The sequence below is a fragment of the Danio aesculapii genome, chromosome 8 (assembly GCF_903798145.1).
Source record: "Danio aesculapii chromosome 8, fDanAes4.1, whole genome shotgun sequence".
Lineage (NCBI taxonomy): Eukaryota > Metazoa > Chordata > Actinopteri > Cypriniformes > Danionidae > Danio > Danio aesculapii.
Window position 1 is genome coordinate 28,698,999 of NC_079442.1, and position 25,615 is coordinate 28,724,613.

The following is a 25,615-nucleotide window of genomic DNA, read 5'->3' on the forward strand; positions in this document are numbered from 1 at the left end:
GGGGGCTAATAATTCTGACTTCAACTGTGTCCCCCACAGTTGGACTTCCCCCACAGTCCAAAGACATGCACAATTGGTGAATTGGGTAAACAAATCTAGCCATAGTGAATGAGTTTGTGTGTGTTTGTGTGCATCCGCAGCGGAAAACATATTTTGGATTAGTTGGCGGTTCATTCTGCTGAGGCAACCCCTGGTAAATAAGGGACTAAGCTGAAAGAAACTTAATAAATATCCCAGAATTCATGCTTTATTCTTCCCAGAATTGCTTATTATTATAAATAATATAAATTATTATTATAAAGGTTATTTTTTTCAGTCTAGATATTTTTCCTCAGAATTACAAATTTAGAATAATTCCATGAAAGCCAGAAATGTGAGATACAACTAGAAGTTTTCTTCTTTATTTTGTGGAACAAATCTATACTTTTACTCTGGTCTTAACTGAAACATATATACTTTTAAAGAACATAATAAATAGGAATATCAGATTTAACCTATTTCACAAACTTTTTTTCAATATACACAAAAACAAAAATTACAGATTCATTTTTTTTATTTGATTCCATGAAACAAGCTTCCGTAAATGTAATTTGGACTCAACAGACATGTTGTATAATATGGAACTATAATATGGAGTTTTCACTAATATTTATGTTGTTCCACTTTTTTAAAAGATGTTATGACAAGCTCAGTCACCTTTGGCTTTCACATGGAAAAGATGGAACCTGAATCATTTGTGTCAACATGAGAGTGAATAAAATATGAGCGATGTGTGTGAGCAGGTTTATGACACAAATGTGTATAATAGCATGCATATTACATGGGCTACAGTGTAAACATGGTTTAAGGACATTCCACAAGTCATCATGAGTCAAAAGGCTTAAGCATATTAAAGTTTTGAAGATTTTAAAAGTTTTTTGTGGCGATTTTATATTTAGGATTTGGGGTAAGGAGATTTAATGTACAGTGTGTAAACAGCATACGAATTATTATGTCTATAAAAAGTCCTGACCAACTCCAAAAACAAACGTGTGTGTAAATCAACTGTCAAGTCTTGTTTTGCTCGCTCTTTAAGCTACATTTTGACAGGTAAACCTTATGTTTCTCAGAATACCAACTAAAAATATTCCTTTAAAAATTGAATGTATTTTCACGAGGTCATCCTCACTAAGTCAACACGATATGAAACGTTTTTCGTAATAAATGTTTAATGTCTAAACTAAACTGGAGCTAAACCAGGGTGCTCGTGCAACTTCCTCTGCGCGCAGGTGCTCGAGGCCCCGCCCACCGCTGATGCTGCTGCTGCTGGCCGTCAACCGGACACTCGCATACAATAATCTGCGGTCCTCTGCGGCTCGGGCTGAAATTACCTTCTCATAAACTCGCATACGCTCGCGTCCGTCTGCTCTCCTTATTCGACAGTTTGTTCTCCTCTCCTTCCTCACGCTTTTTGCGCAAGCAGCCCTTCCGCATTTGAGACAGTCGGGGCTTTTGAAGCGCAACATAAGGACGAAAGGTTACAGTAACAGAGCTGAAGGACTACCGCGAAAACCGCCCGGCGACCGCTCACACTTACAACTGCCATGACAGACTGTGGCGAGGATGCGAAGCTGGAGGCGAAACAGGCCAGCAAAGAGTTTAAAGAGAGCGAGAACGTAGCCGAGAAATACTCCGCGATGACAGCCACGAAGCACAGCGACGTGAACATGAACGTCGGAGAGCTGTCCGCCGCGTTCACTGCGGTCCCGACCCACAAATCCGTCAAAAAGGTAAGCGCGCTCGTTAAGAGCTAAAACACGCCTCATTGTGTGCACCAAAAACACCGCAGTTGAGTTCGGGACGTGTGTCTCTCACTTTACCGGATCATTAGGAAAGATTATCCCTGACAAGAGTTGAAATAGAGGTGTGCTGGAGCCTATTACAGTCACGTGACGCGCATTTCCAGGCTTTCCACAGTTCTGTTCTCGCCGCATCCAGTACTACATTTACCGGCTTTGCTCCGGTCGTCACGTCTGGAGGAACCGCTGACCTTTGTATATTCTCAGATATCATGTAAGCTAAAGGAAATTTGGGAAAATTATTAATTTGTATTGTATCTAAAATCAGTCTCTAATTTCTATCATCTGGGATTGTAACTGTCTAGGACAATGTCAGAGCTCCTTTATGCAGAGATCAAAGAGTGAAGATACTCAAAAAAGATAGATAGATAGATAGATAGATAGATAGATAAACAGATAGGTAGATAGATAGATAGATAGATAGATAGATAGATAGATAGATAGATAGATAGATAAACAAATAGATGGATATAGATTATTTACAGTGTAAATGAAATATGATCTTTGTAAGACTGTGTAAATGTTTTCGGGGTGACCCTCTGGAGTGTGTGTGTGTGTGTGTGTGTGTGTGTGTGTGTGTGAGTGGGTGGTAAAGGAGGCACATAGTACTCTGCCCACTCGCTCATCGAGTTGTCAGCTGGTTATACAACAGAGCCAAGGGCTGTTCTGCTGCTTCTCTTCAGCTGCATTACACTCAGCGCCAAATCAAATTCACTGCTGATGTTTGCAGAACTCTTTAGTATTAAAGAAAATCCAATTAAAATAATTATGCAGTGTGCATGTACAGTTATAACCTGGCACTATTCATGTGAATAAAAAAATGTGTAAGTTCTGTACTTAAAATAGTGTATTAACTGTTAAGGTGCTGTTTGAATGGCAGCCAAAAATGACCATTTCTATTTCAACGACATACTTGATATATGTTAGTTTAGTTACTTTGTTATTAAAATATTTTGTATTTTTAGAAGACTCTGGTACTAAATTATATTAATACAGTAGTTATAATCCATTTATGTCATGTTAACAGCTTTCTGAGCGTCTAACTGAAAGTAGCATTTCCAGGTTGTCTTAAATCTTTAATGATTTAAGTTCATTTTAAATAATAAGATACGCATTAGATAATAGGGCTGCACAAAATATTGTTTTAGCATCGATATCGCAATGTGTGTATCACATTGCAAAGATCTGCAATATTGAATTGGGATTATGTTTGACCAGGAGCCACAGTTCAGAACATAGTACGGCCAGAGTCATTGGAGATTTTAACCATAATGGAGCAAACGTTTATAATGACATGTTTTTAAGGCATGTGATTAGGGCTGGGCAATATGGCAAGAATGCAATCTCGATTAAGTATTTCCATATTGAACGAAAACGATATATATTTTGATATCAGCTTCCAGATTTAAAAGAGTATCCCAACATTGACTGAAGCCACAAAAATAAGAGGGTCTATTAAATAACCCATTTTCAGTGGGCGATAATATTTGGCAGCCAAAAATTCTGTGCATTTCTAATATCAACACACTTCTAGATTCCCATTGTTGCACATTTCTGCTGTGTGATTGGCTTTTAGATCAATATAGAGTAAAAAATCCAGAGCTTATCATTGTTAATGACACAAATTTTATTGCGATTCGATATAATATCATTTATCGGCCCAGCCCTACATGTGACTGTATGAGTATATCAAGAGAGTTTAAAGCATTCAGGCACTAGGAATTGTGCCGTTTGAAACTTTAATAAAAATATATTAATGAATTATTTATTCAGTGAAGATGCTATGTAGTGCTATTTTACATTTGAGGATTCAATTTCTGTACTTGAATTCTTACCAAATAGAGCGATTTAAATCGTCTGCTGAAATTGTATTCATATCGCAATTCATATCGCAGAAAAATAAAACATTGCAATGTCTGATTTTTCTAACATCGTGCAGCCCTATTAGATAATCATAAGTAGGGATGTCCCGATCAGGTTTTTTTGCCCTCAAGTCAGAGTCTAAGTCGTTTCATTTTAGTATCTACCGATAACGAAACCCGATCCGATACTTCTATAAACCATAAAAAATGGCTTTGGCAATGTTGTCGTCATCCACTTTATGATACCTCCAGACTGCAAGCATACACGCTTTCCGTTTCAAGCTGCTTCCGTGATCTACTTTGCCGGCATTTACCCAATAGCATCTGCAACAAAGTGATGTCCTGCCGCATGCATTGTTGTTTCTGTGTGGAGTCAAGACAGAGGTCTAACTCTATGCAACCGCATGACTAGATGTGTTAAAAAATAATGAGAATATATAATATACAAATATATTTAAGTCCTGATTGGGAGGTAACTTCTGATTCTGATCGAGTCTGAAACAGCATGATGGAGCCCGATTTCCGATCACATGATTGGATCTGGACATCCCTAATCATAAGTAATAATAATCAAAGTCTAAACAAAGAAACTTTGTTCCAAATTGATGATAGGCTAATGATATCTTTAAACAAGTTTTCAGTACCAAATGTTTATGCTAGATGCATTTAACAACACAAGAATAAGTTTTTTAAAGGATCTTTTGACGTTTTTTACCCATTATTCTTTGTGTCACATAGCAAGTGCCAAAATGTATACTGAGTTTGGTACCATTCCAATGAAGTCAAATAAATAAATAAATAAACACCAGAGGATTAATCATTTTACAAACAAATAGAGAAGTCTTCTGTAATCTGAATACACTGTAAAAATGATGGGGTTCCACACAATCGATTTGTGTCGGGACAACAGGAAGGAATTAGGTTAACTTATACATTTTCACAAATGTAAGTGGATTGAACATAAAACATTTAAGTCATCGCAAACAAAAATCCTCAAGAATTGTGTTGTTTTAGCTCATGTTACTTAAGTAGTTTAAACAAAGAGCAAACGTCATTTTTTTGAGTATACACTAAAAAAATGCTGGGTTCCACACAAATCCTTCATGTTGTCCCAGCTCAAATCAATTAAGTTAAATTAATTGTTTTTACAAATTTAAGTAGATTGAACATTAAACAATTAAGTTGTCCCAAAAAACCCTCAAGAATTATGTTGATTCAGCTCATATTAAATAAGTAGTTTGAACAAACAGCATCATTCATTGAGTGTAGCACCTTTATATGTAAAATTTGGCTGAATTTCACAAATTATTTTTAAATAGAACGACCTAAATAGTAATTTCTTGTTAAACATTCTCCAATATTCAAAAAGTAATACTACCTGGACTCCAGCAGATGTCGGTTCTTTGAGTTATCTGATATAATTAATACAGGGTTTTTCATAATACTGGATAAATACAAAGAACAGTTGATCTCTTAGAAACATTATGTGCTTGTCTTTTAGCACACAAATTACCTCAAAACAGCCAACGTCTCTTTAAAACGAAAGCTCAAAGGTTTGAAAATCAGATACGTTCATCTGTCTTCCCCTCTAATCATGCATATTCCCTCTTTTGTGTGTGTACTGCACTTCTTACCGCTAGTCATCACAATAATTTTTTTTTTCTGAAACCGTATCCTCTCTTCGTCTCAGTTTGCAGAGGGTGTGAGAAAGTTTCTCTCTCTGTACCTCTGCTAGCCCTTTCCCTCGCTGAGCAGGAGGCTCTGATAACATTGTGAGAGAAAATTGCTCGGACTGGAGAAATATGACACCTATTTAGGAACATTTTCTCTGCTTTCTCCGGCCAAATCTTGGCATGGGGCCTTGATCAACCCCTACCTGCTATAAGAGCCCTGCAGTGACCTTGTTTTTTTTCATTGTGCACATTCAGCCTGTCATATGGGAAATATGGAGAGCTTTCAATGCAACTAGACCCCTCTTAATGCTCCGTTACTTTATTTGGAATGAAATGACTCTTCTTGCTTCCTTACTGATTCTTTGCTTGTTCTACTTGATACACATATAAAGATTAGATTAAATTTCAGCCAATTATCAGGGAAGTTATGGGTTTGGATGTCTAGTTCTGCTGAATAGGTGCATTGTAGGTTTAAAGCGATGGTGTTGCTTCAGTGCTTGAAGCAACCGAGCAGTCATCTGAGAGAGCTTAGATCGCGTTTCATTTATTCACCATAGACCATCGGCTCTTCAGAGCTCAATTATTTCATTTACTCAAGAAGACGATTGCTTTTGACTTGGCTGAGCCGGATGCTGAAATGTCTTTAAACAGAGTTTAAGATGTTTCATATTCTCAGCCAAATCCTGTTAAGACAATTTAGTTACGTCAACATGACTTGGGGGGGAAAACTGGGTTGAGAACTAAACAGCTTCATCAGCTGTTTAGTAAATGAGCTTTGTTAATGGTAAAACTCTGTCACAGGCTGGTCGTTGTTAGACTTTGAAACTGTGAGTTGACTATTACATCGACAGAGTATGATATAAATGACCTCAGGGTAAAAATAAAGTAAAAATTACAAATATAGCAGTTACAAAATGTGTATGACAAGTATAAAGATACAATAAAGAACAGATGTCACAGAGGGCAGAATGTATGCAAGCGTTCTATCTAGAACATGCTCATTTGTATGATTTTAACATTTAACAGGGTGTCCGTGGGGTCTTAAAATGTATTAAAACTTGATAAATCAATTTGAGAAATTTAAGACCCTTAAAAAGTATTAAAGTCTTAACGCTGAGTTGCAAGATATTGAATATTGTATGATTTTCGATTATACAATGTATAGTTGTATGCTAGCATTTAATCTGCGAATAGTGGGATGCTGCGTAGTTTATGAAATCTAGAAAATACTGCTAGATTTGACATTACGCTGCTTTGTTTACTGCAGTAACCAAGGCAACACAGTTATTCTTATGCTGTTCAAAGGGCACCACCTGCTGGATTAGCATTTTTAATTCAGTATAAGAATAATGTTTTACTTTAGGATTAGTTTTTACAATGAGTATTTAGTAAATATACTGTAAGTTAAAATGTCGCCAATGTTAATGGTTGAAACCTAAAGGGGCGATGAGTTTGAAAATGTATGAATAGGGTCCTAAAAAGGTCTTAAAATGTATTCATTTTCACACTCTGATTCATGTATATACCCTTATTGAAGATATCTTTATTTGGCATTTATGTGGGAAAGAGAGAGGGACAGAATCATTAAGGTCCATGAGTTAAGATTTGAAGTTGGGACGCCTGGAGCGCTGTTGCGCTGTGGCCGTGCTATTGCACTGACATTATGTTCAGTTTTGAAATTAAACCTACTTTATACAGTAATACACAAACACCTGGCCTCTTTTAATGCAGATTTACTTTACAGACATCTGACAGTCATGACGTAAAATTATTTTTAGCAATAAAAATCACACATCTTAAAAAATCATTTGTTACAAGATTTAAAGTGCTGTTTGAAGAGTGCACATCTGAGTACATACTCTAGTACCAAGGTGGAACTGCAAGATGAGGAATATAATAAAGCAAATTAACTGAGAGCAAAGCAGGAGCATTGCTCGTGATTTGTAGTATTACTCCAACAATTGTGACAACAGTTTGCACTAGGGATGTACCGATACACACACACATACATACATATATATATATATATATATACATATACATTCAACCATTATGAGGCTTTCGGTTTGGTGCACATTACATGTAAATATATATATATATCGCATTTCAAACTGAATGATTCACTGCTGTTGTTTGGGAAATAAATAGTGGGAAGATAACAATATATAACATTATATGAGAAATGTATCGTCTGGAAAATAAAAAGTATGTGAAATATTATGTTCTCAGTGCCACTGCGCTCAACAAGGCAGACAGCACTGTAAAAGGCAATGTGTGGTCTACCCCTCCCACCCTCAAAGTAAAGCACACTACAGCAGTCATGGCACTTGATGGATGAGCTCATTGCAATATGGCTAATAACATTAATGGAATGATCAGAATATAAGAACTATCTTAGGGCACGTGCCCAGAAAAGCAAAAACTCTTCGCACCTGAGAGCGCTTTTGCAACACTTAGTTTAACCCTTTCTCCAACTATTGGCATATTTTAAAAATGCAGAGAACCGAGCGCTTCACGTGAAACATGCTCAGTGTCTCATCATAGTGCTGACGTTTTGAAAAACATTTCATTGAAAACAACTGAAAAATTATGTTTATTTAGTAACTCAGTAAGGAGAAAGACAGGTTCCAGGCAAAGTCAGGAATTATTCACTGTTTACATTAACTGAGCCTCATTACATGATTCAAATAAAACAGATTTATGCTGTCCACAGAAAACACACTTGGGACTTTACCATATACATTTTTTGCTTATTGTTTTTAACTACTGCATTATTACCTTTCTTATAAGAAGCCATTTTTGTTTTATATGCTGCTATGAAGACACCCCAAAAGATGGGTCAAGTATTGCTCCATCATTGTCCAGTGTAAAGATGATACTAAAGGAAAGATCATGCTTTTTGATCTTAGTTTTAATAAATAAAAACTTTACAAAAATCTATTTCTTTCTTTTTGCAGTATCAAAAATGTATCAACCGTGGACCACCGCTGTGTATCAAACTGAATTGTGAGTTTTGTGAACCATGCACCCATAGTTTGCACTAAATTGCTTCAAACAATGCACCTGCAACAGTTTGGGAAACAGTTGTAACTTGGTAGTTTCTCCAACAATGCATTGTACAATGAAAGTTAAGCAGTAAGTTATGTTATAGTTGGTGAATATACTACCTGACAAAAGTCTTGTCGTTGATTTCAGTGGTAAGAGCAACAAATAATAACTAGTTGATCATTTGGAAAAGTGTCAGAAAGTAGATTTTTCTGATGAATCATCTGTTGAACTGTATCCCAATCATCACAAATACTGCAGAAAAACTATTGCAACCAGCATAGACCCAAGACTCTTATAGTCTAGTCAAGTTTGGTGAAGGAAAAATCATGGTTTGGGGATACATTCAGTATGGGGGCATGCGAGAGATCTGCAGAGTGGCTCGCAACATCAACAGCCTGAGGTATCAAGACATTTGTTCTGCCCATTACATTACATACCACAGGAGAGGGCAAATTCTTCAGCAGGATAGCGCTCCTCATACTTCAGCCTCCAAATCAAAGTTCCTGAAAACAAAGAAGAACAAGGTGCTCCAGGACTGGCCAGCCCAGTCACCAGACATAAACATTATTGAGCATGTCTGGGGTAAGATGGAGGCATTGAAGATGAATCCAGAGAATCTTGATGAACTCTGGGTGTCCTCCAAGAACGCTTTCTTTGCCATTCCAGATGACTTTATTAATAAATTATTTGAGTCATTGCAGAGATGTATAGATTCAGTCCCCCCAAGCTCATGGGAGTCAGACACAATATTAATTCTTTTTCCACAGCAGCAAGACTTTATATTCTACCCTGTACATTATTTCTGTTGAGTGACAAGACTTTTGTCTAAGCAAAATCAGACCTTACTGCTCTAATTAAATAATTAAAAATCAAGGCATGATCTTATTTTATTTTGCTAAAATAAGAGTAATCTAGAAACCTTTGCCTTTCATATTAGCAACTTGCAATATATATATATTGCAATAATGCAATAAGTTGATTATATTATAAAGTGATAATTTATTTAGGGTCACCGGACTGACAATTATATTTACATGAATATAGTTAATATTATGATTATTTTATTTATTTAGAACTGATAAAAAAATACTTAAAAAATGTTACATTGTTTAAGGTAAGTATTTCTATTGAAAACTTTATGAAATCACTCTTTAAAGAAAATTAAAAACTGCTTGACCTTTTCCATTATATACCTTTATAGGTTAATAAAAAAATTGTTCCTGTGCACCAAATCTGCATATTACAATGTAGGTAATTGTTTTTGCTCTTAAAAAATGACTTTAGCTCCTTGTTCAAACTACATATTTAAAAAGTAATTAAAACAACACAAACAACACTTTTTTTTAAATCAACTTAATTATTTTGTGTTAAATCCACTTAAATTTGTAAAAACTACTATGTTATCGTAATCGATTTGTGTTGGAACAACATAAATGAATTGTGTGGAACCCAGCATTTTTTACCGTGTATATACTTCATATAATGTATATGAAATGTGTTTGTGTTTATGTACATGTTAAAACATCAGTTACATCGATGTGGCCATTGATGGCCTTTTGATCAGCGATAGTGAAATAAAACCCCTTTATTGATAGACCCCTACACGTCCAAACTCACTGTTATAACATATTTAAACCAACCATAATACAATGTCTTTCATTTATGGGCTAACAATTGACAACTATACATAATCATTTCATTAATAATTCACTTACATTTCACAATCAACTGACAACCCTGCTTTTTTAAGCACTAAATCAAAAGCCCAAGCACTGCTTCCGAGCTCTTTGTTTTTGTTGACAATCATGCAGAGTGTACACTGCATGACCTCAGCCTGGGATTAGCGACTGTGGCCGAGCGCCAGGCTGGTAACATTAGGACTTCAGCAGGTATTGGCAGAGTCACGGTAAACGGCTCAAGCGTCTGCTGGCCTTGTCCTGCCTGTCTGTTTCCACCACTATGGATCATTTTGAGCTGTAAAGCGGAACAGTCGATAAACTGGAATGGATTTCTTTTCAGCTATTTTTAGTCAGATCTCGGAATAGAGTTGACCGGCGCGACCTACAGTGGATGCTTTAGGGGTTTGCTGAAACATGCTTTAATTCCCGCCAGATTCCTGTTTTATGAGCCGCCCCGCATAAACTCGGCAGGAGAGTCTGTTTCCGACGGCACTGGGAGAACCAGTTGGATTAAAACACTCCAGGGCAACAAATACACCCTTCCTTTAGCATTTCTGAACACAAACGCTGGCTGCAAGAGAATGGCGGATTACAGAAGGAGAGCAGAAAGTAGGCAGGCCGGGTTTGCGAGTGCTTGATTTATTGGTTCCCTTGTCACCTCCCCATAGCCTCATGTCCGCTGTAAGACGCTGAAACCTCCCCCTGTAAAAGTACAGTAGTCAAACAGCAGTTTGTAATAATACACAGGCAAGAGCTCAGGCCAGACACATACACACACACAGGGAACATGAACCATGGCTATGACTTTCCCAGGGTAAGTGGCACATTATGCTAACTACTCCATCATACAGCACGACACAGCTGAGAGAATTAGTCATAGACTGTTGTTTTGAAAGGAAATGGGGTTTATATACATTGAGGAATAATATAGTATTGATTTGTGGAAAAGAAAATCAATATATTAATGAAAACTTTGGTAAAAACTTTAAATAAGGTATATTTTACACACTGTATGCATTATAAGATGTATGACAGATTGTGTGTGTGTGTTCAGGTTTATGCTTAGAGTTAAAATGTAATATTAAAAATATATGTATTTTTTCATACAATTTTTTAGGGGTTTTCACCTTTATTGATAGGACAGAGGAGATTTACAGACAGGAAAGTGTGGAGAGCAGAGATAGGGGAAGGATAAATAAAGGACCCCTATCTGGGACTCGAACTCAGGTCACCACAAGCAAATCAGTGCTTTGTGTTCACGCTTTAACCACTAGGCTATTGGCGCCGACTATGTATACGTATGTTTTAAATTATGACATATAAATTATATATATAATACAAAATACAAATATAAATGTAGTTTTATTATATTCTGCTATATTTTTAAATTGACTATATATATTTATTTATTATATTTTTATTTATTTTATTTATTTATATTATTTTTTTCATGATGGTCTAATTATATGGTCTAATTATAAAGGTCTGTCAATGTTAATAAAAATGCTGAAAATATAAAGTTTTTTTACCTTGATATATAATCAGATTTATATTCGTTCAAATCTATATATTCTTCATAAATGATTTTGCATAGGGTTTTATTATATTATATAACTAAATTTATATAAAAGTCCTTGTCAACTTTACTAAAAATGGTGAACAATGAAATAAAAAAAAAGATTTGAATAAATAATAATAATAAGAGGATGATTTTTTTCTACTAGTAAAATGTGTAAACAGAGGAACTAATAATTTCATATAATTATTAAATATAGGTTTTTAAAAGTACATTAAAGCTAACAATTTGATTGTTTCATCTACCAGCAACCTTTCAACCATTAAACTATTTTAAAATCAGCATATTGACCAATGTGTAAAATTAGCATATGAAAAAAAAAATAGAAAATAAAAAAGATAGCATTATATTTGATTATATTATTTCATGTTAAACTTAAAAATGTGTATGTGCATAATCAGGTTAATGTATTATCTTATCAGGTTAATTACATATTCAGAAATATCATTTTTATACATGTATAGTATTCTACTACCCAGCAAGCATTTTTTGTATTTAAAAGATGTCTAATAGACGTCTAAACAGGCGTCTTGGCTAAAACAAGGCTAAACTTGTGCTGTCAGTGAAAATCTAATAGACGTCTAAGAATAGGCCAAAACTAGACTTGTCATCAATTGAACAGAAATGAAAGACTACACATATAAAGTCTGTCTAATCTGTCTATTTGACCACTAGTCTAGTTTTGGGCTATTCTTAGGTGTCTATTAGATTTTCACTGACAGCCTTGTTTTAGCCAAGCTGTCTACATTTAGATGTCTATTAGACGTCTATTAAACACAAAATTGTTTGCTGGGTAATAATAAACCTTGTAAGTGGCACTTGTCTGGCATCATCTATTGTGTTATAAGACACAACACCTCAAATCTGATTTAAATCAGGCCTTGCAATATTATCCAGGACTTACCTCTGCCTTTTCCCTCATAATAAAACATGTGGAGACATTATGCTATAGAGGTCTCAAACTCAATTCCTGGAGGGCCGCAGCTCTGCACAGTTTTGCTCCAACCCTATTCAAAGACAGCTAATTCAACTAATCGAGGTGTTCCAGAGTAGTCTTGAACACCTTGATTAGTTGGATCAGGTGTGTCTGATTAGGGTTGGGGCAATGTGCAGAGCTGCGGCCCTCCAGGAATCCAGTTTGAGACCTATGCCACAGATCAAATTGTCAGCAACCTGGGAAGGTTTATAGGAAATGTTGCAGATTTCTTAATTACTCAGTTTTTCTCAGAGAAGGAAGATTTGAGACTTCTTGTTCTAGTTTTTCCAGGGACTGTCAGGCTGAAATAGACCTGAGCAGATATTACTCATAATATAAAGGTGAAGTCACAAGTTTGAGGGCTGTAAACGGCATCTTTTGACATAACACTGTCATGTAACACTGGCACAGACAGTTCAAGTAGATTTAACATAATCCACTGCTTTCCGGATAATTACAGCATGTTAAAAAAAGAACATGGTACCATTTTAATCATTTAACTGACAGTGTAATCAGTGAAATAAGCCCAAAGTGACATTAACGCTTATGAGGCTTCATCATGGTTCATAGCTTTCTATTAGTCTCCGTCTGTTAGTCTTTCACCTGCAGATGTATAACTCTGATATTCTCTGATCAGAACTCTCTGGTTATTTCAAATACTTTGAGTTCAAAGCTCTGCCTGGGGGTCACAATGTCATCTCTCACTGGCATTTTTATTATCATTTTAATTTCCTTGAATCAACCAGCTGTGTGTTTTGTCAACTTCAATGGCATGTCATGCAGTTTGTGTCCAACACACCTAAACTCAGGATTTATGTGCTGTCTGTCAGATCACATGTTAGATAACAAATAAAGCTATTTATGATAATCTTAAAGCAACACTACTGGGGGAACTGAGCATTTTCTGGGATTGGAAAGTGAGTTGTAAGATTTTCAACACTAAGATCTGAAGTAATTTTTAAGTGTATGGAATAGTTGGAGAAAAATATATCCACAAGAAATATCTAAATAGTAATGTACATTTTTGTCTTTGTACTTTTTTCTCATTTGTTTATTAAGCAGCAAATCACCATATTAGGATAATCGTGTGGTGAGAAATGAATCGAGTAATGATGCTGAAAATTCAGCTTTGTCATCAAAGGATTAAACTGCATGTTAAGTAGTTACTAATGATATATTTAAAAACGTTAATAAATATATATTTATTTTTTAAAGAAGGCTTGTTTCAAAAACAAAAGTGACAGAATAGTTTATTTCAATGAAATGACTGTATTTTAGTTCAATAATGTTTTTAGAGTATTTAATGGTATTAAATTAGATTCATACAATAGTTATAATTCGTGTATGAACTAGTTTTTGAACAATAGAATAAAACAAAAAACGATAAAATATTGATTTCATGGCACTATAAAATTTGAGGAAATATTTGATCATTGCTAAGCTGCAAAAGTTAACAATAATAAATTAATTTCCAAATTATTAGCCATTTATTACCTTTAAAAAAGCACTTGCCAAGTTTCTTCCATTCTGCTTAAGTGAAAAAAGATCTGCCATAGATGATTTAAAATATTTATTATTAAAAATATTGCCAAAAGTCATTTGAGCTATTAGTATTGCTTGAATGCAATAACAACTTTCCTCTGGGTCTCCATATTGGCTGTAGTTCACAGTAGGAGTTGTGTTGGCAGCTGTGTTTTGTAAGGGTGAGGGGATCTGCTGTTTTTTTAGTTTGGAAAAAAGCTATTGAAATGAACCCTTTTGCAAGGAATGCAGTAGTCTGACTCTCATCGGATGCATTAGACTTAATCTTATGTTTGCACATATACACAGACTAAGGTTCTGCCATCCCTATCTGTCTCTGCACTTGGACAGTAAATATATTAGATGGTCAGATTATTTGACTGATTAAAATTGCACCAAACACATGATCAGACAGATGTCACTGGTTAAGGTCACAGATTGAAGGTTACTTTAGCCTGAAGCCTCCTGCCCACTTATTTTTGCATCCTTTTGATCACTAACTGACAGTTGGCCCAATCCAATGTGACTAGATTAGGACTGATTTTTGTATTATACTGTTCCAGATGCTGAAAACCCTGAGTTTTTCTAGGTTTTTAATAGTCTGCTGGAAATTTTTGTTAATCATTGTTTTGTTTTTTGTCTTTGTGATAAAGTCTCTTTAATGTAAGTCCTTTCACTCAGTGGCCATCTTTGAAATGCCTGCCAAGTAGTGCAGCTCCTATCTCTGAATGGAGAATTTGTCAAAATTTTGAATCATGACCAAAAAAAAAGTACAAAATCATTCTCTTTCATTCTGTTTTTGGAGGACATCATCAATCTCATCCTGTCAAACAAACTATATAACTACAGTAAGAATCAATAAATGAAGTGTTACACCCTACCATCTTCTGAATAATGCTGAATCTGTATCTGGTCTTCTGAGGTAATTTTCTAGTTATTCATGATGCCAGATTTCCTCCAAAATGATCTTTGTTTACAAGTATGTGGCTTGTTTAAAAATAAACTAAAAATAAAAATTGAACTTTTAACTTTAACTCTGGACTGACACAGTTTCAATTTCAATTTACAAGAACTTCTATGTTAAGTTGCTTTGACACAATCCACATTGTAAAAGTGCTATAGAAATAAACATGATTTGAATTGAATTGAATCAATTAATTGCCTTCAGGTGGGAATTCATTTAAAAGAAGGAGGTCAGACAGGAAGACCTTGTGTACCTTGTGTTTTATTTCATACAGATACAATTGTTTGTAAGTTTATTTGGTTAATTTAAAAGTAAAGATGAATAGCTTTATATACTGTAGATATATTTCTCATGTCTGTGAGGAAAATATTCACTGAGATTAATGCGTTAGTCGGCCGAAGAAGGAAGCTGCAGAAACTGTCATTAAAACGCATGTCTGGAACAAGCTTCTCCTCCAGAGAATCATCTGTCTATAGTGCCTATATACCTATATATCAATGGTTGGCTCCTTTACTAGAAGGCAGGGATTTTTCCAAGAGCATCCATATTCACTGTTGGATTTTTTCCCCTGTCAAATTTATGACATGTTTTTAGTCTTTAACTGTGGTCATACTGCACTTTTTGCCCCATTGACTTCCATTCATATGCAGACAGACCAGAAAAACACGCTCATGCGACTAGATTCGCAAGTCGCTGCATTCCAAAGCTCAAAATTTGGTGAATTTCACGCCATGTAAATGCAGGAGACCAGTAGATGATCGAAACTTGACTCCTCTGTACAGAAAATTTAAATATGGAGCAATAGTGTTGCATCATCTTGTTTTAATGCAGCCATTTTTATACAGCACCATCTGACAGAATTTCGCATACTCAAACATAACGTGACGGCAGCTTAAAACCAATTCGTTGTTATCAGACTTTCAAATATAAAGAGTTATTAGTATCTGTAATCATTTTGAAATGAACAATTAAATGAGATGTTGCAGTGATTCATCAATGGCAATTTTGGGGTTTGAGGTCATAATGTGCATTACTTCTGGTTATATAATCGAACCAGTTGATTCTGTGATGATAAAATCTGTTTGCTAAAGCACAGTCATATTCATATTTATTTATTTTTTGCTGTAAATCTGGGTCTGCGGATGCTTGAAGCCGAGCTGCTGGAGATCCATGTCTATGGAAGAGACATCTGTGCATGAAAGAAACATAAATCAGGTCTAAAAAAAGGAGCGCAGCAGAACCAGAGCTCGGCTTCTGTGATTTACCTGCGCATCACTGTGGTAAATCTAATAGTCCTGCATGAATCCCGTCCAGACGCCCGCCCTTCCCATCCTCGCTTCCTCTTCAGATATATGATCAGACCTACATGTACATGCAGTTTAAGAGGAAACAGTGTTGGTTCTGTCTTCATGCTGGTTTTGTACTTTGTGAGAAGGTTTCTGTCAGCTTCTTTGCACTGTGGCTTTTCAGATTGTATTACTTTCAGATTATATTACCTTGTTTAATCATTTTAATGACCCAAAACATAATGACTTTGTGGTCGCTTTAGGCTAGTCCTATGTGCTAAAGTCCTCCTAAATTCTTAAGTCATTTTTGCAATTGTTATGTGAAAATCAACTCAATCATATTGCAGACTCAGAGTGCGTCTCAATCAGCAACACTTGTTCAGTAGGTCAGTGCACTAATTAGGGCGCCAGCCATTTTAAGTGCCATTTTTAAGTGCACTGAAAGAGTCCCAAAATGCACAGTAAAAAGAAGATGGCACATCAAAACGTCAAATCATCAACGAGATTATTTATCAACATTATTTATGATAATTTATTTATTTTTAACATTGAATGAACATAGCTAGATATGTCAGAAAACAATTAGCAAACAGTTTATAGTTTAACTGTTAATGGTTTAACTGTTGCTGGTAAATGAAACAATCAAATTAATCAGCTGTAATGTATTTTTAAAAAACTTAGTAAGAATAATTATATGAAAAATTATTAGGATCTGCTATATGATGTTCATACATTCTAGTTTGATGATGAGAACCTTCTCATGTCTCAAATTATCAGTGTGTCCCAATATATAGTCAACCAAGCTCATCAGTGTCCCTACCAATGCCTGAATCCATGCACATGACCTACTGATGAACAACCTCAGGTATTGGGGAGTTGATTGAGATGCACTCTCAGACAGAATAGCAAGTGACATTCTCTTTTCTTGAAGGTCACATGTGATAAAGTCTGAAAAAAACTGCCTGTATCATTTTTGGATGAGCTATTTTTTTAATTGGCTTGGTATCTCATAATTAATACAAGTAATATTAAAAAATGTGGTTAAAAATAACTTACAGAAGTATTTTTTCAGCATGTGAGTCATTTTAGCCACTAAACGTTTTTAGGTCATTTCAAAAGATCTCATCAATTTGTTCTTGATCATTAACTTGATGTTGTTTAGCCTTTGAAGTCTTGGTCCATTCATACACAAAGCGCTGATTGTGAACTCACTGAATGACACGGCAGTCTAAACTTAATGCTTTTGGCTAAATAAGACAGCACAGGAAAAGAAAATTGCAATCTTTCAAAAGCTCAATCATAGAGTTTACTGCAGAGAATACAATCTAGCAACAGTATGCTTTTCGATCATCTCAAAGCATCTTGATGCACAAGGTATAATTTAACAGTCAGGTTCCTCTGCATTCTCCAGCTTTGAAAACAGCAGAACACAGCCTTCATCGTCTGACTCCAAGCACATATGCCATGAATATTTCAAGTTCTGCATTATTAAAGTGACTGAAACAGAACTGAAATCCCTTGATGGGATTCATTCCCCCACATCTGTTATGTAATTGTACAATATTTCAATACAGCGGATGCTATTATAGTCTCCTTTTGGGCTATATTAAGACAGAACATGTTTAAACCGTGCTGTTCCTCAGAGCTTTTCAGTGCAATTTAAGGATCAGTGGTTATTTTTAAAGCTATAGCTTCGTTTGTTTGATTAATTTTGACCTACTTGAAATTAGTTGAACCTGAAGTGCTGAAATATGTTGATGTTGTATTTATTAGTAAGACTCATGCAGTCAGGTATACAGCAATGCTTGCTATATACTCGCTTTGTGCTTGTTAGTAAGGCCCAATCCCAATTCTATTTTGTCACCCTTTCCCCTTCCCCTAAGCTCTTACAACCGAGGGTTAAGCGGAAGGGCTTCAAAATTTACCCCTAAGAATTGGGACAGCACTACATCACCTGCACATGTCATCATATGTCATCGCGATCTCTTGCTTCATATGAGATCAGACGACCGCGACTGCTGTAATTATTACAGTTGTGTATTTTTTGGTATTTATCTTGAGGAAATCACTGAAGGCATATTTTATGTTATCATACGATCTAATGTGGCAATAAGGTCGTAACTGTACTGTGCATTACACTGGCCATATTCATCTATGTAAACACAAAAACTACATTAACATAATTGTAGTAACTATATGATATATTATATAACTATAATAGCAGACATCGCTCTCAGCCACTAGACATTATGACAGGGTATTTGAGTGTCATCGAGTGTCAGAATGTCGTGGGAATGCTGTACAGGAGTTAAGGGATTATAGATCGCAAAATTTTGCGGGGTTTTTTAGCGTTTTTTTTTATTTTTATTTTTTAACCATGACGGTAAAACACGAACTCGGTTATGAATATATTAAAACATATTTTGTTTGTCGTAAAAATTGTAATAATGACAAAAAAAATACTAATATGTGGATCTCCTTACTTCCGGTTCAGCACTACTGCAGTAGTGGCTGGTGTATTCTGGGAAATTTTCTACCCCTTGGTTTCGAGTGTAGTCCTGAAAAATCTTCGTTCGAAGGGCGATTCACCCCTTCCCCTTAGCCCTACACCTTCAAGCTAAAGAGAATTGGGACACCCCTACCCCTTGGCGGACACGCGCAAAACGAGGGGTAGGGTAAGGGGAAGGGCTAGGAGGTAGAATTAGGGATTGGGCCATAATGTCAGTGAAACAGAACTGCCTGAAACATGTCATCAGTCCTTATTATCACTATTATCTGGAGCAGCCGTTATGATGCAAGCTATGACACAATGCACTTATGTCACAGTGCACTCAAATGGGAGCAAGTGACGATCACTGTGAGGGGTAGTGTTAAGTGAACCCATTAAAAAGCATTGAGTGCAGCTCAGATTGCACTGCACCAGGTCTACATCCAGACCCCTCTGCTTATTTCCTGCACAATTACCAGTCTAAAGTTGTGATTGGCTGCTCATAAACATCTTGTTGTATCCGAAAGGCCTGAAGAGGTTTGGCTGGTTGTCTAGAAGATGCTGTTTTCTGTGCTGTGTAAGAAAGTCCAGTTACAAAAATGTGGCTAATCACTAATCACTGTGTCAGGATCAAGGGGCATCACTTCCATTTCCTTTATTGCTACCTGGCGATCTGTTTGTGTTGTAGGAATGGGCAAGTAGCCAGCCAGTTTTTGTTGACCGTACGTATTGCAACGTATATTGTGCATTGTCTTTATATGATGCATTCAAAAATAAATCTAAGCAAATAGGACCTTCCATTCTCTCCCAGAAGTGGCAAATGGAGGCCACTATAGTTCATATTACTGACATTACAGGTGCAGAGACAGATTAGACCAACCATTCCAACCAATCGGAGCAAAGCAGGTGTTTAGAGAGACCAGATCCAGATAGTAGATGCTATATTGTGTATTATGAGAAAAGTGATGTGTTTTTTTTTTACTTTGATCAAGGTGTGTGTTGTAGGAGTCTTATAAAACAAAATATGGAACAGGGGTTTGACTACATTCTTTTTCAGGCTCTCTCCCCATTTTTTTGCACCTCCATTTTGCTCTTGCAGATTCAGTTTGCCAACCAGGAGGACAAACAGGAGTTTAGCAAGTTCCCTACAAAGACGGGCCGTCGCTCCCTGTCTCGCTCCATCTCTCAGTCGTCTACGGACAGCTACAGCTCAGGTTAGACCACTCATCCACCATCACTGCAATACAATATTCATGCAAATACAGTTCTGGAGTTCAGAGAACAGCAACAAATACACTGACTAAACAGAATGTGGTGTCAAAACCAAGACTGTGTTTACACCTGATATTAAGGCCCAAGGTGTTTTTTACATGCATTTTTTATTTCTCTTTGCTATTTTGGGCTTATAGAACCTAATTAGAATAAAAACCTAAGTATCATCTTTTGATACGATGTACTTTTAGAGAAAAATGATGTCCATATAAGTGGACTCGTGGGTCCGAATTTACATAAAACACTTTTTTCTGAATTTTTAATGCATATTTAACATAGAATTTATTTTTTACGTTAGCTTTGACTATCAGAGAGTAAAACAAAAAAATTAGTTAGATAGTGTTTGGGGGACATTTCAATCTGCTGCAAAACAGTTGCAGGATGACACTGTATGTCTGTAACCAAAATACAAAACATTCAAAAATAGTTTAAATAGCCACTTAAGAGGCTAAAATGTGCTGTCTATGTATTTGGACACTCAAAGCCCTTGGAGGTTAAAGATGCATTGATAATAGAGGAGACACATTAGCGTTCACATATGTCTCTTTTGCTAGCATAGTTTTATACTATAGCACAAAAAATTTTATTAAAGAACCAGATCGATCAAAAATGCCACATGATAAGGCTTCTTTATGCATTGACAATAAAATTATAGATAATTTCTTTTATTCTGATCCTACTACACTGTTCTGTTTTACAGTTTTAAGATGTACTTATGCGTTTGTTTTTGTTAAATTCATTGAACAAATATTATAGAACATCGAAAGTAATTAAATTTGGTGTCTTTGAATCAGCAGGCAAAGGACTTGACCTCGCGAAAGATTTTGAGACTTAAATCACGCTCTTGAATGTTATTTTGAATAGAATAAATGGCCTCCCATCATCCCCATCCACTGAATTGCTCTATCGCTGTCACTCCAATAGCTGGTGTGTGGTGAGCGCACTGGCACCGTTGTCCTGTGGCTGCCGTCGCGTCATCCGAATGGATGCTGCACACTGGTGGTGGTGTGGAGAGACTCCACTCATGACTGTATATACACAAGTAAATGCGCTATATAAATACCATTATGTTACATTATAGATAAAATAGGTTGTTTTTGTGCTTACTAATGCAAACTAGGTAGAAATTCAAAAATAAAATCCTATCCACCTATCCCATACCTACAGTATCAGGCGGCATGGGCTTAAATACCAATACACAATGGAGGTAGCAACAATCAGTGTATTACACCAGATGACATAAAACAGCAAGTTATTAAACCCTAAAAAACACTAGCATGATACAACAATGTAAATTCAAACTGGAAGTAAAAATTTGCTAAAGTACCCTGGTGCCCAGTGGCTTTATTTCACTTTTAAAAATGAGTTATGACAATTTGTTTTTGATTCAAATCTTCCCAGCAAGCATTTTTGTTTTTAAAAGATGTCTAATAAATGTCTATAGACGTCTAAACAGTCGTCTGGGCTAAAACAAGGCTAAATTTGGGGCTGTAGGTGTATTGTTGGTCTAAGAATAGGGCCAAACTAGACTAGTCATCAAAATAAACAGAACTGAATGACTACACATATAGAAGTCTGTCTAATCTGTCCCATTTGAGGACTAGTCTAGTTTTGGCCTAGTCTTAGATGTCTATTAGATTTTCACTGACAGCCCAGTTTAGCCTTGTTTTAGCCAAGCTGTCTACATTTAGATGTCTATCAGACGTTTGCTGGGTTACCTTCAAATTTAAAGTCCATTGCGGAAATACTTTGTAATTTGTAACTAAAATAAAAATTGATGGAGAAAGTTTGGGTCAGTGTGTTCTACAAACTTGTTTAAACCCGCTCATTACTTGTCCATGCTAGTTTCGTGAGTTGTGTAATATAATCCTAGGCCAGCTTAAAGCAGAGAATTACAGACTTTTGCTAGCATTGGGCCCTGGATCAGACAAATTCACATTCCTAAATCGCTCATAATACCAACAAAAGTGAAGGATAAACTTCCTACGTGTTTGTGACTGCAGATTGACCCCCCGTCCACCTCCAAAAAAGCAGTCTGTTTAAACTACACGACTGAAGCAATTCAAAAGAAAGTTGTGCTTATATAATTTCATTGCTAATATCAATGAATGCATCCATATTCCTACTAAAATGCTCCTCTGTGCTTTTACAGCGGCCTCATACACTGACAGTTCAGATGATGAGACGTCTCCTCGTGAGAAGAGCCAGGTCAACTCTAAGGGCAGCAGCGACTTTTGTGTCAAGACATCACAGGCTGAGTTTGGCCGGCGGGAGATCGAGATCGCAGAACAAGGTCAGATGACAATTTACACAAAAACAGCTTTGAAGTTTGTCAAATTTATAAATGATTGTTAATGGTTCTGTGAAGTACCGTTGATTCAGGACATCTGTTTTACCTGTTGAACTTAAATATAGGTACGTTTAAGTGCTGTCAAGTGAACAAGGTTTGATAACAGCTGCTGAAGTCGGGAAGAGCCATTGTCCACCGTTGACTTTGCCTTTTTTTATGATAACTGGGTCAACATCTAATGGCAGCAATACAATCCATAGATATTGAAGGGATGGATCTGTTAATTGCCCTCAAGGGGTTCCAAACCTTGATCCTTTATTTGCTGTTGAACAAAATATGATAGTTTGAAGACTGTTAGAACAGTCTACACAGGCTCATTGTGGATACATACCCCTTGTCTACATTTCTGGAGAGCGTGAAATATGTAGCCAGATATATGTCTGGCTGCATTTCATCTTTTAAACGAATGCTACGGGGTGGTGTGACACCGCCGACGGCTTCTGTTAATTTTAGTGCTACTAGCTGACTGCTTACCTCCAGACGGGCGGCTTTTCAGATGTTTGCCTAGTGGCTGTCCATATACGTTGGTGGACTTGGGAGGGGAGCAGAGTTGATCACGAAGATGGGGCTCGAGTCCATCGAAGAATGGTTCTAGAAACCAAGTTAAACAAAAGCAAAAAAAAAAAATAAATAAACAACAGGCTGAAAACGTGGTGAAATCACGGTGAATTGGTGAATTTGACAGCTTTTCTTTTTCTAGATTGCTTTTGAAAACACTATCGGTTGGGTTTACAGGGTATCTGCAGGAATCCTAAAGGGAATTTCAATACCTTTTTAAGACTTTTTAAAGACCTTCTCAGAATATTTTAAGACCTCATCGCCACTTCAAGTTCTAATCAGTATCAAACCTTTAATTAATAACAGTTGCTGATAAACAGTTGTAGCTAAATAAATGAACCACAACCGTGTAACAGAACTTAGATAAGCTTGGAAGAAACAAACCTTGAAAAAATAAACAACGTGGTTGTTATCAGCGACAGGTTTCAGCCACTGTTTAATCTCGCAAACTTGTATTATCCCATTTTGCCGACTGTTTTGCTCTATGGCGAGGCTATTCAATTAGTTTGTCATGAGGGCCAGTTCATGAAAAGCATCACAAATGAGGGGCCGGAGAGATATGACTTGCAATATGAGTGATGACACAACAGCATATAAGAGCCCATATGTTGTACTTTTGCTCCTTACAACACCCACATTGTATTTTTCTATATTAAAATGTTAATATATTGTAGTTTGATTGAATAGCCAATTGAATAGCCTTGCTCTATGGTTTCGCTACATGTGGAGAGCGTCACATCACCTTCCCGCGTTTGTTGCAAATTACTTGACATCACCCACAGAAGAGCTTGCCCGGATGCATCCGGCCCTAAACAATCAAGGAAAATAAATATATTTATGCTTTTTTAGGGGTCAAGCACTTTGACAACGCTTGAACAAAATTAAGATCTCATAAAAACGGGATTAAGACTTTTTAATACCTTTTAAGGGCCTTAATTTTCTCATAATTGATTTATCAACTTTTAATACTTTTTAACACCCCGCAGACACCCTGTTTATGGAAGGGGGTAGGTGATTCAAGTGGTCAGTCATTCAATCGACAGCAAGCTGGTCAGCTGAAGTGTATATAGCCCCCTCTGGTGGATTTACGAGAAGAGGATGTGCTAGAGAAGTTTGTGATCATCAATAAAATACACAGCTGCCTCTGGTGGATTTGCAAAAACAAAACCTGCGAGCAGACGTACCTCAGTACGTATTTTGCTGTCTCCAGAAATGTATACCTGGGTAGTATACGCAATGAGCCTGGGTTGTGGAAACCGATCGACATCTGTTGTGGGAAATGAATATTTAATATTATGTATAATAATGAACTCAGAAAGGTTTGGAACAAGTGGAAGCAGAGTAAATGATGACTAAAAAATGGGTGAATAATTTTCACCAGGGTAAGGAAATGATGACTCATTTCTTTCTATTCCTGTGCTGAAACCTTGATTCTGATTGGCTGATGAATATTCTAAGTTACACAATATTTTTAGGGAAGCACACAGCTAGAGAAGTTCCAGGCCAGTCTTTACTACATTACTGTTTCATGCAGTGAATGATTTCAGCCTACCACTGTCAAATATTAAATCAAACAAACAGAAGACTTTGGATGAGATGAGTAAGCAGCTAATCCTACGCGCATGAACTGTTTGAGGACAAAATCCTGACAAATTTCTTGAAATACAACATCTGAACTGTGACTTTAGGTGTGGTAACCATATATAAGCAGATTAATTGCCACTGGTTCATTGAATTATTACAGAATAATACATTCTTCTCAGAACACTGTAAAATATCTCTGTAAATTAGTAGTTTTGTGTTTTTGTGATTTATATTTATTATTTTCCCCATTTATTCATGCTTTTGAATTGCATATGGCATCTTGATCTTTCTTCCAACAACTTTTAACCCTGAAAAGTTTGAAAAGGTGACTTTCATGAACATTTTTAATAGTTGAAAGGGATATTTGGTAATAAGGTACAAAAACCTTGTAATAAGTTGCCAGTACATTTTCTGTTTTTTACAGACCTATTTCTCTCTCTCTATATATATTTCCTATGTATTATATTATTTCAAACTACTAAAATGCTATTAAAAGTCGCTTTGTTAAATTGTAGAGTTGAATTTTCAACATCAAAAGTCGACAGAGCAGAGATCAATTTCCATTAAATCAATTCACAACTGTAAATAAACCGAAAACACATTTCACAGTGCATGTCTATAGTCATATGCACATCTGATTTAACGCAGGTCTGTACCTGTTCAGAATTTAGTGTAAGACGCTTTGTCGCATTTAACCGTTTGTGTAAATACACACTTTTTTAAAATTGATGTCGCTTCAGGTTTGGTTTCTGTGTCACCTTTGCCGTGTAAAGATGCCTTAATAATTCAACAGCCTGTCAGTTAGTCCTTAATTCCCAGTACTACATTGAATATAGTGAATAATTCTCAATGATCACATTCATTGTAACTGAATTGAAAAGTTTTTTCCATTTCTACAGAAGAATGAAAAATCTAACTGGTTTGAAACCACATGATTGTG

At 36.1% G+C, this 25,615-nt stretch overlaps 1 pseudogene; it reads left to right on the forward strand.

Moving 5' to 3' along the window:
* The first annotated feature begins 1,279 nt into the window (after positions 1-1,279).
* The window catches only part of LOC130234060 (S-adenosylhomocysteine hydrolase-like protein 1), a 28,517-nt pseudogene continuing 4,181 nt past the window's right edge, over positions 1,280-25,615 (forward strand).